This window comes from Salvelinus sp. IW2-2015, linkage group LG4p (genome assembly GCF_002910315.2).
Source record: "Salvelinus sp. IW2-2015 linkage group LG4p, ASM291031v2, whole genome shotgun sequence".
Classification (NCBI taxonomy): Eukaryota; Metazoa; Chordata; class Actinopteri; order Salmoniformes; family Salmonidae; genus Salvelinus; species Salvelinus sp. IW2-2015.
In genome coordinates, this window is record NC_036841.1 from 9,756,335 (window position 1) to 9,773,484 (window position 17,150).

Here is a 17,150-nt window from a genome sequence, read left to right on the forward strand (position 1 = left end):
AGAGATTTTGGAAGACTGCATACTATTCCAAAGTCACTACTATAGAGGAAGAGACTAGCATTTTGGATCCCGAGTTTGTTGGTGTGCAACACAAGTGTAGTTTCCATAGTCCTTTACTGTAACGTTGGAGATCATCAGGACAGTTGTGGTCCCTACGATCTGGATGCTGATTCCCTGGGCGTTGGATAGCCTGGACAAGACGCCACATCACGTTAGGCATTATAACACACTATGCATAAAACTCAGGACATCTGATTTGTCTGCCACTTTTGTCCTTAGAATACATACAGTAGTAGTCAGCTCGTTTCAAATAGTAAATAAAGGTTCACACAGTTCCTCTTGTATATTGACATACAAATAATGATTTATGATCACATTGGTTTGCCTTATCATAGAGTCTATTGACATTGAGTAGACACAACAGTGCACTCTTTCCTGGACATAGACTGACCAGGTGAATCCAAGTGAAAGCTATGATCCCTTGTTGATGTCACTTGTTAAATCCACTTCAATCAGTGTAGATGAAGAGGAGGAGARGGGTTAAAGAAGGATTTTTAAGCCTTGAGACAATTGAGACATGGATTGTGTGTGAGTGCCTTTCAAAGGGTGAATGGGCAAGACAAAATATTTAAGTGCCTTTGAACGAGGTATGGTAGTAGGTGCCAGGCGCACCAGTTTATGTCAAGAACTGCAATGCTGCTGTTTTTTTAACGCTCAACAGTTTCCCGTGTGTATCAGCAATAGTCCACCACCCAAAGGACATCCAGCCAACTTGACACAACTGTGGAGTCAACATGGGCCAGCATCCATGTGGAACGCTTTCGACACCTTGTAGAGTCCATGCTCCGACGAATTGAGGTAGTTCTCAGGGAATAGGGGGGGGTGCAACTCAATATTAGGAAGGTGTTCGTAATGTTTGGTATACTCAGTGTATAATACAATGTAAAGGCACACTTGAGGTAAAGTATGAAGGGCTTCAAACTGTTCCCGTCTTTAACATTTTAATGTGCTAGGACAGCTGAGACTGATTTAAGGGTGCAGTGGGTTTGTGCTGACACACGGTAGTATAAAACATTTGCATAAAAAGGAAAGTGAGTGCACATCATGAGACAGCATAATCTGATGTCGGGGAAACCGAAAGTTTGCAACTACTTACTACTTCTTAGCTACTTTGCAACAACTTAGCATGTTAACTAACCCTTCCCCGAACCCTTTAACCTAACTCCTAATCTTAGACCTAACTTTAAACCTTAAGCCTAACCCCTAGCCTAGCTAACGTTAGTCACAACAAAATTGGAATTTGTAACATATGGAGGGAGACAGATTTACGTTCACAATGTTACGTCTTCCCCTGAGTCCTGGTTGACCAGCATGGAATACAACATTTCCAGCTATGGTCAGGTCAAAGCAACTGTGTGAAGTCTGAAGCATCCAGGGAAGGGATCCAAATAATACCTAGTTCATTGCACCATCATCTTCCACTGGTAGATGGCAGCACATGTCTTTTCAATTACATATTCACTTTAAGAAGCCACAACCATTTTTTAACTGAAGGACAGATTTGATTCATGTACTGAAATGGGGCAAAAGGTACAGAAACTGGTTTGAATGGGAATGTGTCAAACAATCAGGCAGACACATCTCARTCSRCGKCTCTCSAMMTMGCATGTGGGTGCATCTAAAGTAGGCTATTACAGGAAACGGTGAGTGACAGAAGTAGGATGTCTACAGGCTGTTGATAAAGGAAATCAACAAGACATTGTACGTGGCAGGGAAAATGGAAAATGCTGTCAAGTGGTTGTGACGGCAACTCATGTTGATGGGAGAAACAAAAACGCTTCCCCATATTCAACATTGTGGGAATATCAGGTTCTGTGAAGAGCACTCTACCTTTGTTTCAGTTCACAATGAGTGAGTACAGTGTTCAGTCTGGGTTAACCAGGCTATACTGTACCACCCTCCTCTTCCCTGAAGACATTCATGCGGCATAGTTCAGGGGAGGTGCCAGAACGCGGGATGTAATCAGAAACTAGAGAGACTAATAGAGGACCGGGAGGTTCCAGATCAAAGGACCAAGCAGCAGCAACAGTAATGAGCCTCAGAATCCCCAGTAGAGGATTAGGAGGAGCGGGTCAGTCTTGGGAAATGCTAATTGCTGCAGTATCAATAAGCACTAGAGGATTCCTATACATCAGATGCCACTGGGAGATGGTGTGGACATCTCAGTGGTAAAGTAGTTCAAACGTAACAACAGTGGTGAGCAGTCATGACGAGGTCAGTGCTGGTAAGGTTAAAGGGAATTACAGAAAACAAGTTGAGGAACAGGCCTCTTGCAAAGTGGAAGTAAATATGTTTGATAAGGTACACTAAGTTAATCGTTAAAGACAAGACATAAAATCTACTGGCCGAGCATTATTTGAAATTATGGTATTGTATTACATCAAGGAAGTCGTTGAAGGAGATACATTAATAACATGCAGAGGTAAAGGAAGGGCAATTAAAGGTATTAGAGTTTGAATTCAAAGTTTGGCAGATGTTTTCTGACCTGAAAGGTAGTCTAATGTGAAGACGAGTCCACATGCCATGCCATTGGCTGTGTAGATCCAGCTATATTACTCAACCCCAAATGAAAAGATAAGCAGAGCAAATCTGGAAATTATATGGTGCTTATCTTTTCCATTCATTTTCGATTGTGGCATATAGCTGGATCCACAAAAACAGATGGCCTGAGATGTGGATTTATCTCAAGAAATAACCAGGCCAGGAGTTCAGGGGAACAAAACAACTACAGTAAGATTGTAACCCGCAAGGTTTCAGGCTATGGGCTCCGCCCGGTCACGCCCTGGCCACACCCATAGTCACTTCCTGGTTTGAGTGGGTGTGTCAGAAGGAAGCCATCTTGACTGTAATGTTGTGGTCAGAAATGTTCTTCTTTGTAGTTTAAAAGACTAGTTTTCTCAACTCCATACAACTTAGAACATTCACAAAGACTTGTTTAAGGGATTTTGTATTGATTTTCAATACATTTTCCCTCTGTGGACTACTGCTTCTGTAACGTTTGGAAGGCTTGGTTATTTGGATTTTGGTTTGTGGTTTGACCCTGTGCTAGCTGATTCATTAGTGAATATACACAATTCTTTACTAGCCATAACATTTTGACAAGAAGGTATACTCTCCCTTCTAATCAAAACATTTCCCATTCATGTACAGTAATGCTAGTGCCTTACAGTCCATTCACAAACCTATCTGTCGTGCGGGGGAAATATGTTAAGAGCCCTGACGCTCTGTCTAAACATTAATAACCCTTGTGATGTGGTTTTGGAAATCTTTAACACTCAACTTAATTATCATCCCAAAACAATTTCACAAATGATACACTTACACAGAGGTATTTTGCGATGCATATMTACAGTACCTGAACCACGACACTTCCGGAGCTAATGGACACCCAGGAGGGAACGCAAAAAAAATGTTGTCTCGAAGCTGTGTTACACAAAAAAACCTCTGTGGAAATACGTGATAAAACAGCCAACGGTAAGTCACTGGCGTAACACAGTTTCTCTGGGCCCCCCTGTAAGGTTTGCGTTATAATAATCAAATGTGTCAGCCAGACAGCCACTCACAAAGTAGATTACCGATCGCTGTCCATGGTGCTGAAATTGCAACATGTCTACGCGACTGCATGCCTATCGAATCGATGATAGGCTTTCTATGGAGCCAGGGCACACCTTTGCTTTAGCTAATGGATAAATGTTTAATGGTAGGCCTATTTTYGTCATCATTTTCTCAAGGTTAAGCCTAACATTTCACAAAGCTATACACGGTGTCGCAATGCTGCCATTTTTGGACTGCTGGCCAGTGGAAATAATGTAATTACTTTTTCAGTAATTAAAGTTGGAAATTCAAACATTATAGATTGTCAAATACATTTTTAGATACAACAGAACACTAATCAGCTACCAATTGATTTTTTTGAATATACAGCCTTTATAGGGTACCTGAACCTGCATAAACTGAGCCGTCATCCCGCTCTCTTCCAGTTTAAGTCTATTAATGCCAAATAATACATTGTCTACCCTCAAAACACTCGCTTACTAGGGATTGCTCCATTATGCAGTGTACTATCTATAGCTGCAATGAGAAAAAAAGTAGTCGGTTTGAGGATAAATTCAACCACTATTTGTTGTTGAACTCAGTGGGTTTTGTCTGGCTAATAGCCTACACAAATGGGCTGCAATATTCAAAGTAAATTCAATCCAACTTGAGAGACTCACCTGGTCTCCTGAAGTCCTCCTTTTTTGTGTGCAAATGTGTGGCCAGTAGGGCCAGTAGGTCCAGGTTGCGGCCCGACTGTTTTCTATACCGAGTATTGCCACCCCAAATAGTCTTTCCTGAGACATAGTGCAATATACACTGAGTGTACAAAACATTACGAACACCTTCCTAATATTGAGTTGCACCCCCCCCCACCTTTTGCCCTCAGAACAACCTCAATTCGTTGGGGCATGGACTCTACAAGGTGTCGAAAGRGTTCCACAGGGATGCTGGCCCGTGTTGACTCCAAAGCTTCCCACAGTTGTGTCAAGTTGGCTGGATGTCCTTTGAGTGGTGGACTATTCTTGATACACACGGGAGTGTGTGAAAAGACCCAGCAGCGTTGCAGTTCTGGACATGAACCGGTGCACCTGCCACCTACTACCATACCCCATTCAAAGGCACTTACAGTAAATCTTTAGTCTTGCCCATTCACCCTCTGAATGGCACACATACACAATCCATGTCCCAATTGTCTCAAGGCTTAAAAATCCTTCTTTATCCTGTCTCCTACCCTTCGTCTACACTGATTGAAGTGGATTTGACAAGTGACATCAATAAGTGATCATAGCTTTCAKCTCGATTCACCTGGTCAGTCTATGTCAAGGAAAGAGCAGGTGTTCATACTGTGTTGTACACTCAGTGTATGTCCATTGTGCAGCACACAATTTAAAATTAGTCTTGAATGACGCATGCCAAGATATACCAGAGATAGGGACTGTTGATATTGCAACCACACAACTCAAACGACGGTTCACCAGTATGAACAAAAATAGCTTTTTTTGTTCAAGGCCCTCGAGCCCTGCATCTTCTAATTTATTGGCTGTCCAGTGTCCAGACGACCTGTCCCAGAGCTTCCTATACAGTTAATCTCTTTCCATGACGTGTTGAGGCCGGGAATTAAGGAGAATGAGAGGCTCAATTAAAGATGTTGCAGAACTGCTGTATTTGTGCCCAAGAAAACTAAGGTAACCTGCCTAAATGACTACCGACCCATAGCACTCACGTCTGTAGCCATGAAATGCTTTGAAAGGCTGGTCATGTTTCACATCAACACTATTATCCCAGAAACCCTAGACCCACTCCAATTTGCATACCGCACCAACAGATCCACAGATGATGCCATCTCTATTGCACTCCACACTTCCCACCTGGACAAAAGGAACACCTATGATAGAAAGCTATTCATTGACTACAGCTCAACGTTCAACACCATAGTGCCCTCAAAGCTCATCAATAAGCTAAGGACCCTGGGACTAAACACCTTCTGCAACTGGATCCTGGACTTCCTGACGGGCCGCCCCCAGGTGGTAAGGGTAGGTAACAACACATCCGCCACGTTGATCCTCAACACAGGGGCCCCTCAGGGGTCCGTGCTCAGTCGCCTCCTGTACTCCCTGTTCACTCATGACTGCACGGCCAGGCACAACTCCAACACCATCATTAAGTTTGCTGATGACAACAGTGGTAGGCCTGATCACCGACAATGATCAGACAACCTATAGGGAGGAGGTCAGAGACCTAACCGTGTGGTGCAAGGACAACAACCTCTCCCTCAACATGACCAAGACAAATMAGATGATTGTGGACTACAGGAAAAGGAGGACCGAGCATGCCCCCGTTCTTATCGATGGGGCTGTAGTGGAGCGGGTTGAGAGCTTCAAGTTCCTTGGCGTCCAAGGTCCAAGCACACCAAGACAGTTGTGAAGAGGGCACGACAAAACCTATTCCCCCTCGGGAGACTGAAAAGATTTGTCATGGGTCCTCAGATCCTCAAAAGGTTCTACAGCTGCACCATAGAGAGTATCCTGACGGGTTGTATGGCAACTGCTTGGCCTCACCACCACAAGCCACTACAGAGGTAGTGCATACGGGCCAGTACATCTTCCTGCCACTCAGGACCTCTATACCAGGCGGTGTCAGAACCCTGAACAGCTAATCAAATGGCAACCCGGACTATTTGCATCCCCCCCCCCCCCCACGCTGCTGCTACTCTCTGTTATTAGAGTAGCAGCAGCTGGCCTCCAACTGCTCTTAAACGCTAGTAAAACAAATGCATGCTCTTCAACCGTTCGCTGCCTGCACCCGCACGCCCGACTTGCATCACCACCCTGGACGGTTCTGACCTAGAATATGGACATCTATAAGTACCTAGGTGTCTGGCTAGACTGCAAACTCTCCTTCCAGACTCATATCACACATCTCCAATCCAAAATCAGATCTAGAGTCGCTTTCTATTTCGCAACAGAGCCTCCTTCACTCACGCCGCCAAACTTACCCTAGGAAACTGACTATCCTACCGATCCTCGACTTCGGCGATGTCATCTACAAACATGGCTTCCAATACTCTACTCAGCAAACTGGATGCGTTTATCACAGTGCCATCCGTTTTGTTACTAAAGCACCTTATTCGACCACCACTGCGACTGTATGCCCTAGTCGGCTGGCCTCGCTACATGTTCGCCGTCAGACCCACTGGCTCCAGGTCATCTACAAGGCTATGCTAGGTAAAGTGCCGCCTTATCTCAGTTCACTGGTCACGATGGCTACACCCCCGTAGCACGCGCTCTAGCAGGTGTATCTCACTGATCATCCCTAAAGCCAAAACTCATTTGGACGCCTTCCTTCCAGTTCTCTGCTGCCTGCGACTGGAACGAATTGCAAAACAATTCTGAAGTTGGAGACTTTTATCTCCCTCAACAACTTTAAACATCTGCTATCCGAGCAGCTAACCGATCGCTGCAGCTGTACATAGTCATCCTGTAAACTACCCACCCAATTTACCTACCTCACCCCCCCCATACTGCTTTTATTTCTTTTCTGCTTTTTTGCACACCAGTATCTCTACTTGCACATGACCATCTGATGATTACCAACCAGTGTAATCTGCTAAATTGTAATTATCTGATTTATTGCCTACCTCCTCATGCCTTTTGCACACATTGTATATAGATTCTCTTTTTTTCTTTTTTTCTACCATGTTATTGACTGTGTTTATTGTTTACTCCATGTGTAACTCTGTGTTGTTGTCTGTTCACACTGCTATGCTTTATCTTGGCCAGGTCGCAGTGCAAATGAGAACTTGTTCTCAACTAGCCTACCTGGGTAAATAAAGGTAAAATAAAAAAATAAAAAATTATCTATGCATAGCCACGTTAATAACTCTACCTACATGTACATAATTACCTCGACACCTCCCCCGCTCGCCCGTGCGGCCCGGACATTGACGACTTTGACTCTGTACCAGTACCCCCTGTATATAGCCCCGCTATTGTTATTTACTGCTGCTCTTCAATTATTTGTTATTCTTATCTCTTACTTTTTTTTGTTGGTATTTTCTTAAAACCGCATTGTTGTTTAAGGGCTTGTAAGTAAGCATTTCACTGTTGTATCGGTGCATGTCACAAATGAAATGTGACCAGAAAGCACCATTCCTTTTTGTCCAGTTTCCCTGATGTTTCTACAGCAATCAAGCTGTTTTTACCATCCCTGTAACTGTCGCTTCTGCGGAGAGATCATTTTCTAAAACTAAAACTCATAAAGAACTACCTAAGAACCATTAGGCTCTCGTCTGACATGAGCTTTTGGACACCTGAGTAAGCTCCACTCATTGCACTGGTGCTGTCGTAGGCTTGACCACGGCAAGTGTTTGCTGATGCCCCCTAATACTTTCAATCAGTTTGTTATTTTTCAAGACCTGGGGCACTTTTGCAGTCACATTCCTGAAGCCCAAGAAACAAACAGTATCCTAGTACATACGGAAATAAAATAAAAAGTATTTATTACATTTTTTTTAAATTACATTGATGACAGGCGTAAGGGCCCCCAAAGCTCGTGGCCCCCGCCTTCCAGGGGCTGCGGGGGTGTCTGGTACACCAGTGCATCTTTTGCATTTGTAAAAAAAAAAAAAAATTGGGATGATAATTAAGTTGAGTGTTAAAGGTTTCCAAATACGTATCGCAATCAAGGATCAATTGTTTCTAGATAAAGCGTTTCACACTTGACCAAATCACCTCAGCTAATCAAAAGGGACGTGGAATGATTGGAGTCAGAAAGGCAAAGTGCTGACTGAACCCGTTTTATAAAATAATGGTAGTGAACAATTTAAATATCTGAACAATCATCAATTATATACTGAGTACCTAGACTACTTTTGCAATAAAATAGCAGATAATACTTATACTAAAGTTGCTCCTCAGTTTGTATTTTTTTTATCATCACATTCATCGAGCTTACAAAGACTGTTTAGTGTGAACATTACCATAAACACTTTCACTTTTCGGCTTTGCATAGCCACTGAATATGTTACAGTGAAGCAATCTGAGAGGCTATTACATGACAAGTGTTAAGATGAAAGGAACATGGTTGCCATTGCTTAGTGATCACATACGAATTTCCACCTACGGTTCTCCTCTATAAGTGTCCTCTCTGTCACAGGTGTGAAATTGGTTCCCTGGACAACTTRTATATTTTCATATGACATGCAGTGCAGGCTGGTGGGAGAAGCTATAGGAGGACGGGCTCATTGTAATGGCTGGAATGGAATCAATGGATCGGAGTCAAACGTGGTTTCCATATCTTTGATACCATTCCATTTATTCCATTCTAACCATACAAATGTGCCCGGGCCTCCTATAGCTCCTCCCACCAGCCTCCTCTGATAATAGGGTAGGCTCTTCCCCCATTATGACCAAAGGACATGTATTAAAGGGGCAATCTGGGATTCAAACAACCACAAAACGCTTACCTCTTGTCATCTCTGTACCACTCAAACTCTGGTTTGGGCACTGCGGCCGCYTCACACTGAAGYACCCCCATWCGGCCCACCTGGGTTTCAGAGCTCTTGGCATTCTTGATGGCGGGAGGATCTAAGGATTCAATCACAACAGTTCATCTGGTTCTATCGCTTTCATCAATTAAGGAAWGACACATCGTGGATCTCAATGTAGTAAAAACATCTGGCCGGGAAAAACAGGAGTCACCCCCCCAAAAAAAGTGACTTACAGTTGACGACAACATTGACGTATTTGACGTCCGGTGTGGCCACGTCATTGCTGGCTTTGCATTCGTAGCGGCCTGCCTGGTTCCTCATGATCCCTGATATATCCAGGTACTCCTCCCCATCTAGAGAATCGGCTGTGGGGAGACACAGAGAGAGAGAGAGAGAGAGGGTGAATGGAGGACATAGGGAAAACAGGAGAGCTTCCAGGAAAAGCAGAACAATGATGTTCAATGGGGCTCTGAATCCGTCATTACTTCCAATAAGCCTGATTAGCAAATTAATGTCGGACCAAATGTTCGAATGCAGCATCACATGGACATACCTGAAACAGCAGTTCCCTTAATTAGTCACGTATGTCTCCTGAGTTTCTCTCATTTAGCCTATCTAGGAGTGATCAGGATGAGGAGAATGCCAAGCATGCGGATAAGACTGACTCTGCAGTGCTGTCTTGGGTTGATTAGATACCCGGTACAATTGCTACATACAGTACCATGGGGTAACATTGACTAAAGTACCATGGGGTAACATTGACACCCATGGGTACCCTTCGTCAATGTTACGTCCCGGCCTGGTACGTTCTCAATGGTTACCTACGATGGTACTTCGTCAATGTTTACGCCATGGTAGTTCGTCAATTGTTACCATGGTATTCGTCAATGTTCCCCCGCATGTACCTGCTTCGTCAATGTCCATGGTACTTTAGTCAATGTCCCATGGTATTTAGTCAATTGTTACCCCGGCATGGTACTTTAGTCAATGTTACCCCATGTATTTAGTCAATGTTTCCCATGGTACTTTTTAGTCAATGTTACCCATGGGTCTTCGTCAATGTTTACCCATGTATTTAGTCAATTTACCGCATGGTACTTCGTCAATCGTTACCAATGGTAAGCTGTAGTCAATGTTACCCGCCATGGTAAGCTTCGTCAATGTACCATGGTACTTTAGTCAATGTTACCCATGGTCTTTAGTCATGTTACCCATGTATTAGGTCAGTGTTACCCCCCATGGTAATTTATGTCAATGTTACCCATGGTACCTTTCGTCATGTTACCCCCCATGGTACTTCGTCAATGTTATCCAATGGTACTTTAGTCAATGTTACCCATGGTCCTTCGGCTCTACAATGTTACCCGATGGTACTTTAGTCAAGTGGTACATGGTACTTTAGTCAATGTTACCGTTTAGCAGTGAGGGAGTTCGGGAAGATCGCTATTGAAACACTAGAGTCATAAATGAAGGATGGGAGGAGCAATAGTCTGTCTTATCCCTTCCCGTTTGCGCCTGGTCCTTTAGTCAATGTTCCCCTCTGGTCCTCTTCGTCTGTCCCTGGTACTTTAGTCCAATGTTACCCCAATGGTACTCGTCAATGTCCCGCATGGTAACCTTCGGTCCATGTTCCCTCCTAAACATGGTAACAGTTCGGTATGTTACGATGGTACTTTAGTCCAATGTTGCATGTACTTTAGTCAATGTTACCCCATGGTAACTTTTTAGTCAATGTTACCCCATGGTGACTTTAGTCAATGTTACCGCACGGCCCGATTGATCCCGGATCCATGGTACATTCGGTCATGTTACCATGGTACTCTTAGTAATGTTACTGCCATGGTACCGTTCGTCAATGTTACGAGCATGGTACTTTAGATCAATGTTACACCATGGTACTTTAGTCAAATGTTCCCCGCCAGGTGCCCCTTCCCCATGGTATTTAGTCAAATGTTACCCTGGTACTTTGTAATGTTACCCCATGGTACCTCGTCAATGTTACCGACCATGGTACTTTAGTCAATGTTACCCCATGGTATTTCGTCAATGGTTACCCATCGGTCTTTAGTCAATGTTACTCCATGGTACTTTAGTATGTTACCGTTCATGGTACTTTAAGTCTGTTCTACATGGTACTTTAGTCATGTTACCCCATGGTACTCGTCAATGTTACCCATGGTACTTCGTCAAATGTTACCCATGGATTTAGTCAATGTTACAATGGTACTCGTCATGTTACGCATGGTACTGTTAGTCCATGTACCCATGTACTTTAGTCAATGTTACCCATGGTACTTAGTCCAATGTTACGGCAATGGTACTTTAGTCAATGTTTACCAACCCAGGTACTTTAGTTCAATGTTAGCCATGGTACCTTCGTCATGTTCCCCATGGTACCTTCGTCAATGTTACCCATGGTTACTTGTCAATGTTACGCCTGGTACTTTAGTCAATGTTACCCCAATGGTTTACTTTTAGCATGTTACCCCATCCACATTTTAGAAGTTTTAAACCTTTTCGTCAATGTTACATGGTACTTTAGTCAATGTTACCCCATGGTACTTCGTCAAGTGTTACCTCATGGTATTTAGTCAATGTTACCCCCTGGTACCCTTCGTCAGTTACCCCATGGTATTTTAGTCATTGGTGTTACCCATGGTATTAGTCCAATGTTTCATGGTACTGTAGTCAATGTTACCATGGTACTTTAGTCATATGTTTACCCATGGTAATTTAGTTCATTGTACCATGGTATTCGTCAAAGTTACCCATGTACCTTCGTAAGTTCTCCAGGTACTTTAGTCAATGTTCCATGGTATTTAGTCAATGTTACTCCATGGTACTTCGTCCCTGTTACCCATGGTACTTTAGTCAATGTTACCTACATGGTACTAGTCAATGTTACCATGGTACTTTTTCGTCAATGTTCCCCATGGTACTTTAGTCAATGTAAGGGTTCATGGTACTTCGTCAATGTTACCTCCTGGTACGCTTCGTCAATGTTTACCCCATGGTACCTTGTCAATGTTACCCCATGGTACTTTAGTCAATGTTACATGGTGCATGGTACTTTGTAAATGTTAGCCTACGTGTATGAGATTACATGGTACTTTAGTCAATGTTACGCAGTCATGGTATGTTAGTCAATGTTACCATGGTACCTTCGTCATGTTACCCCATGGTTACTTTAGAGTTAACGGGCATCGGTGTACGTTTAGTAATGTTAACGTGGAACGCAATTGTGAAGTCATGGTATCCTTCGTCAAGAATGTGGCGAGCGTGTGTTAAAGTTAACCGATCGATACATAGTTAGCCCCTGGTCCAGCTTCGTAATGTTACGGACTGAACTTCCTGGTCCTTTCGTCCTGTTACCCAATGGTCCTTCGTCAATGTTCCCATGGTATCTTTGTCAGATGTTAGAATCATGGTCCGGATAAGTCAATGCATGTCCCTGGTGACTTTCGTCTTGTAGCTGAGCCATCGGTACTTACTACAGTTAGTCCTGTTAAATCCCCCATGTACTTTAAGGTCAAATGTTACCAGAACAAATTACGACATAGATATACTGCGTACAAACTTTGAAGTAATGCTTCCATGGTACTTTTTTAGTCAACTGTTACCGCCAATGGTACCTTAGTAAATGTTACGATGGATGTACGATCACATGCGTACTTTGTTAAAATGCTGTTGACGCTCATGGAACGTATCGTCAATGTTACCGAGCGCATGCCGTACTTTAAGTCAATTTATGCGCCATGGTATCTTGTCAATGTTACCCTGGTCCTTTAGTCAATGTTCTATGGACAAGTGTTGAGTGAGCTGTCCAATTGTAACTTAGAATGTTTCCAGGAACGTCCGCGCACGAGTATACCAGGCTTAAAGCAAGCAGCGAGTTGACGCAGAGTTACCCGGTAAAGCCAATGGGTACTTTATGACGGTCACTGTTCCCCCTCGTCCCTGGGTACCTTTAGTCCTGTTACCACTGGTCCCAGGAACCACGCTCGGCCGTCCTGTACTAGCTGAGATGCCATGGTACTGTTCGTCAAATGTTGTTGTCCAGAGACGACGTGGTCTCGGTCGTGGGCATGGATTATAGTGGGCCGACCGGTTTCGTCCTGTTCCCTCCTGGTATTTGTCAATGTTACCCCTGGTTTCAGGTCAAGTGTTACCCCTGGTCCTGGTATGTGCACCTTGTACCGGAGCTGGGGTAGCTTACGACGGCAGTATCACACCAAGGACACACGCATGGTCATGCGATCTCACGTATCACGCTAATCACGCTGCATGCTGATGGCTTCTCCTGCCTCGATCCTCCTCGATCGGCTAACTGAAGAGAAAACTCGAGACATACGTGACTAATAAGGAAACTGCTGTTTCCGGTATGTCCATAGTGAATGCTGCATTCGCCATTTGGTCCGCATTAATTTTGCTATCAAGGCTTATTGGAAGTATGACGGAATTCAGAAAGCCATTGGACAATCAAATTGTTCTGCTTTTCTGGAACTCTGCCTGTTTTCTATGTTCCATATCGACAGCACGTCTCTCTGTCTCTTCTGGTTGTAAAGTGTGTTACTATTAAGAAGGGTGTGAGACTGTGGTATTGGATAAGAAGGCACCAGGCAGGCGCTACGAATGCAAAGCCAAGCAATGAATCGTGGCCTACACAGACAGTTGTTGTGTATCAATGAGATGAGTTCAGTCCGTCAATGTAAGTCACTTTTTTGGGGGCACGGGGGCTGACTCACTGTTTTTCCGCGCCCAGATGTGTTTTTACTACACTTTGGGAGCAATCCACGATGTGTCATTCCTTAATCTGTGATGTAAGACGAAAGACGTCGATGAACTGTTGGTGATTGAATTTTAGTCCGTCGCATATCAATAGTCACAATGCAGCGTCTGCAAGACCCTCAGTGTGGGTCCGAATGTGTGGGTTCTAGATTATGGTTATGCGGCGAGTGCGCCAAACAGAGTTTGAGTGTACAGGATTGACAAAGGTAAGGCGTTGTTTGTGGTTGGTTGATCCTAGCTTTGAGGTCCCTTAAATACTTCCTTTGTCTAAATGGGGGAATAGAGCCTACTATTATTTTCAGAGGAGGCTGGGTGGGAAGGAGCTAGTAGGAGGCCGGGCACATTTGTTGGTTAGAATGGTAAAAAATGGAATGGGTATAAACAGATATGGAAACTTGTACGTTTTCGACTCCGTCATGTGATCTCATCGTGCAGTCCATTACCAATGAGCCTGCTCCTTATAGCTTCTCCCAGCCACGCTTGCACTTTGCATGGTCTATATGAATAAGTATAATAGGAAGTTTGTTCCAGGTGAACGGCAATTTCACATATTCTGTGAACAGAAGAGGACACTTATAGAGGAGACCGATAGGTGGAAATTCCGTATTGTGATCATAAGCAATGGCAACAATGTTTCTTTCATCTTAAACACTTGTCATGAGTGAATAGCCTCTCAGATTTGCTTCACTGGTAAATCATTCAGTGGCCTAGGCAAAGCCTGAAAAGTGAAAGTGTTTATGGTAACTGTTTAATAATAATCTTTGTAGCTCGATGAATGTTGATGACTAAAAAAATACAAACTTGAGAGAAGTTTAGTATAGTCCGAGGTATTGGAATTTCTGTGTTTGCTTGTTACTTTTATGCAAAAGTAGTTGAGGTATTGTGACCGCAGTATATATATGTCGTTGTTGGCTTCCAGATAAATATTTAATATGTTCAAAAGGAGCACCATTTAATTTTATTGTAAAGACGGGTTCAGTTTCAGCACACTTTGCTTTCGTGTACTCCACATTCATTCCACGTCCCTTTTGATTAGCTGAGTGTTGATTTGGTCAAGTGTGAATACGCTTTACTCTAGAAACAATTGATCCTTGATTTGCGACTACGTATTATGGAACCTTACACTCAACTTAATTATCAATCCCAATTTTTTTTTTTTTTTCAATGCAAAAAAGATGCACTTGGTGTATAAGAAGCAGACCCCCGCAGCCCCCCCTGGATAAGGCGGGGCACGAGCTTTGGGGCCTTACGCTGTCATCAATGTAATTTTAAAAAATGTAAACAAAAGTACTCTTTTAGTTGTAGTTCCTGTATGTACTAGGTACTGTTTGTTTCTTGGGCTTCAGATGTCTGATGCAGAGAAGTCCCCAGGTTTTTGAAACAATACACAACTGATTGAAAGTATTAGGGGGGCATCAGGCAAACATTGGCCGTGGTCATTGGCTCGACAGCCCAGTGCAATGAGTGGGAGCTTACTCAGCGTGTCCAAAGCTCATGATTAGAACGAGAGACCTAATGTGTTACTTAGCGATGTTCTTTAGATACTAGTTTTAGATGAAAATGATCTCAGTCGCAGAAAGGTCGACCAGTGCAAATGGGATTCTAGAGACAGGAGAACAGCTTGATGGAGGACTTGCTAGAAAACTCATGGTGGGAATGCTTAGATGACCGAGAAGAAAATTGGAATTGCGCTTTCAGTGAGAGTAACATTTTGGCATTTAAAGTGACATTGAGCATGGACACGATGAACAGTGATGATGTCATGACTGGAGATACATGACGCCTTAAAACAACAATGCGGTTTTAGAAATATACCAACAAAAAAAAAAGTAAGAGATAATGAAAAATAATTGAAAGAGCAGCAGTAATACAATAGGGGGCTATATCAGGGGTACTGGTACAGAGTCAAAGTGTCAACAAGATAATACAATGGCGGGGGAGGCAGACTGACGTCGCATTATAGCGGCAGGCTGGACTCAGGCGACCGGTGTCGAGGTAATATGTTACATGTAGGTTGAAGTTATGTTAACATGTGGCTGATGCCAAGATATCAACATGCGAGTAGCAGCAGCGTGGGGCGGGGGGGAATGCATAGGTCCGGTTGCCATTTGAATTAGCTGTTCAGGTGTTTATGGCTGGGGGTAGAACTGGTTAGAGATGATGGAAGCCTGAGCGGCGGGCGATTAGACACAATACAGAAAGAACAGTCTAGTGACAATAGGTGATGGTAGAAGACAAATAGAGAGAGATATTGATCTTTGACGACTTATTATGTAGGTGCATCTCTGACCATGACGGAGCAGGAGAGATGGTAATGTAAGTGGAGGTGTCGAGTATAGGAGACAGCGAGGGGAAAGATGTAGCGATGTGTCGGACTGGGGAGCTGGGCATCGGTAGGGATTAATCCTAAACACATGTAGCGGTTGTGCGTACGCAACTTGGCGCGCCAAGCTTTCCACGAGCCTTCGGCCTCTGCTGTAATCTGGCTCGGCGGAAGTGCCGCCAAGGACGTAGTTGGCCCTTAAAGACCGCAGGCGAAATGACGCTCGGTAGGTTGCATTGAGAAGACTTTTTTTTGATATTGGATCGTGTGTGACCCGATGACAATCGGTTCACACGCTCTCCGAGGGGGAATAGGGTATTTATGTCGGTGACCCTCAGGTCTCACAATAGGTTAGTGTGGCTTGATGGTAACCTTGATGGGAATCACGACGCAAAGGAACTTGAAGGTAATCCCAGCCAACTAAAGCCAATCGATAAGCAGAACCGAGGCGAGAGCATTGCTCGAGTAGATGGTCTACCTGTTTCGACTGTAGGTCAACTAATGTAGATTGTTGTGGTCATGTTGAGGGAGGTTGTTGTCCTTGCCACACGGTTGGTGCTCAAGAATGGACCGGGTCCTCTATAAGGTTAGTTGATCATTGTCGGTGATCAAGGCTACAACTGTTGTCAATCAGCAAACTTAATGATGGGTGGGATGTTGGAGTTGTGGCTGGCCGTGCAGTCATGAGTGAACAGGGAGTCGGAGGCGACTGAGACGGACCCTGAGGGGGCCGTGTTGAGGATCACGTGGCGGTGTGTTGTTCTACCCTTACACCTGGGGCGGCCCGTCAGAAGTCCAGGATCCCATTGCAGAAGGTGTTTAGTCCGCAGGTGGTCGCTTAGCTTATTGAATAGAGGGCTTTGAGGGCCGGTGGATTGATAAAACGTGTAGGAGCACACACATAAAAAGGCCGCTGAACATAGTCAATGCGAATATATGCGTATAATGGCCACG

At 43.9% G+C, this 17,150-nt stretch overlaps 1 pseudogene; it reads right to left on the reverse strand.

The window, feature by feature from the left end:
• LOC111957129 (limbic system-associated membrane protein-like) overlaps positions 1-17,150 on the reverse strand; it is a 146,386-nt pseudogene that overhangs the window by 3,606 nt on the left and 125,630 nt on the right.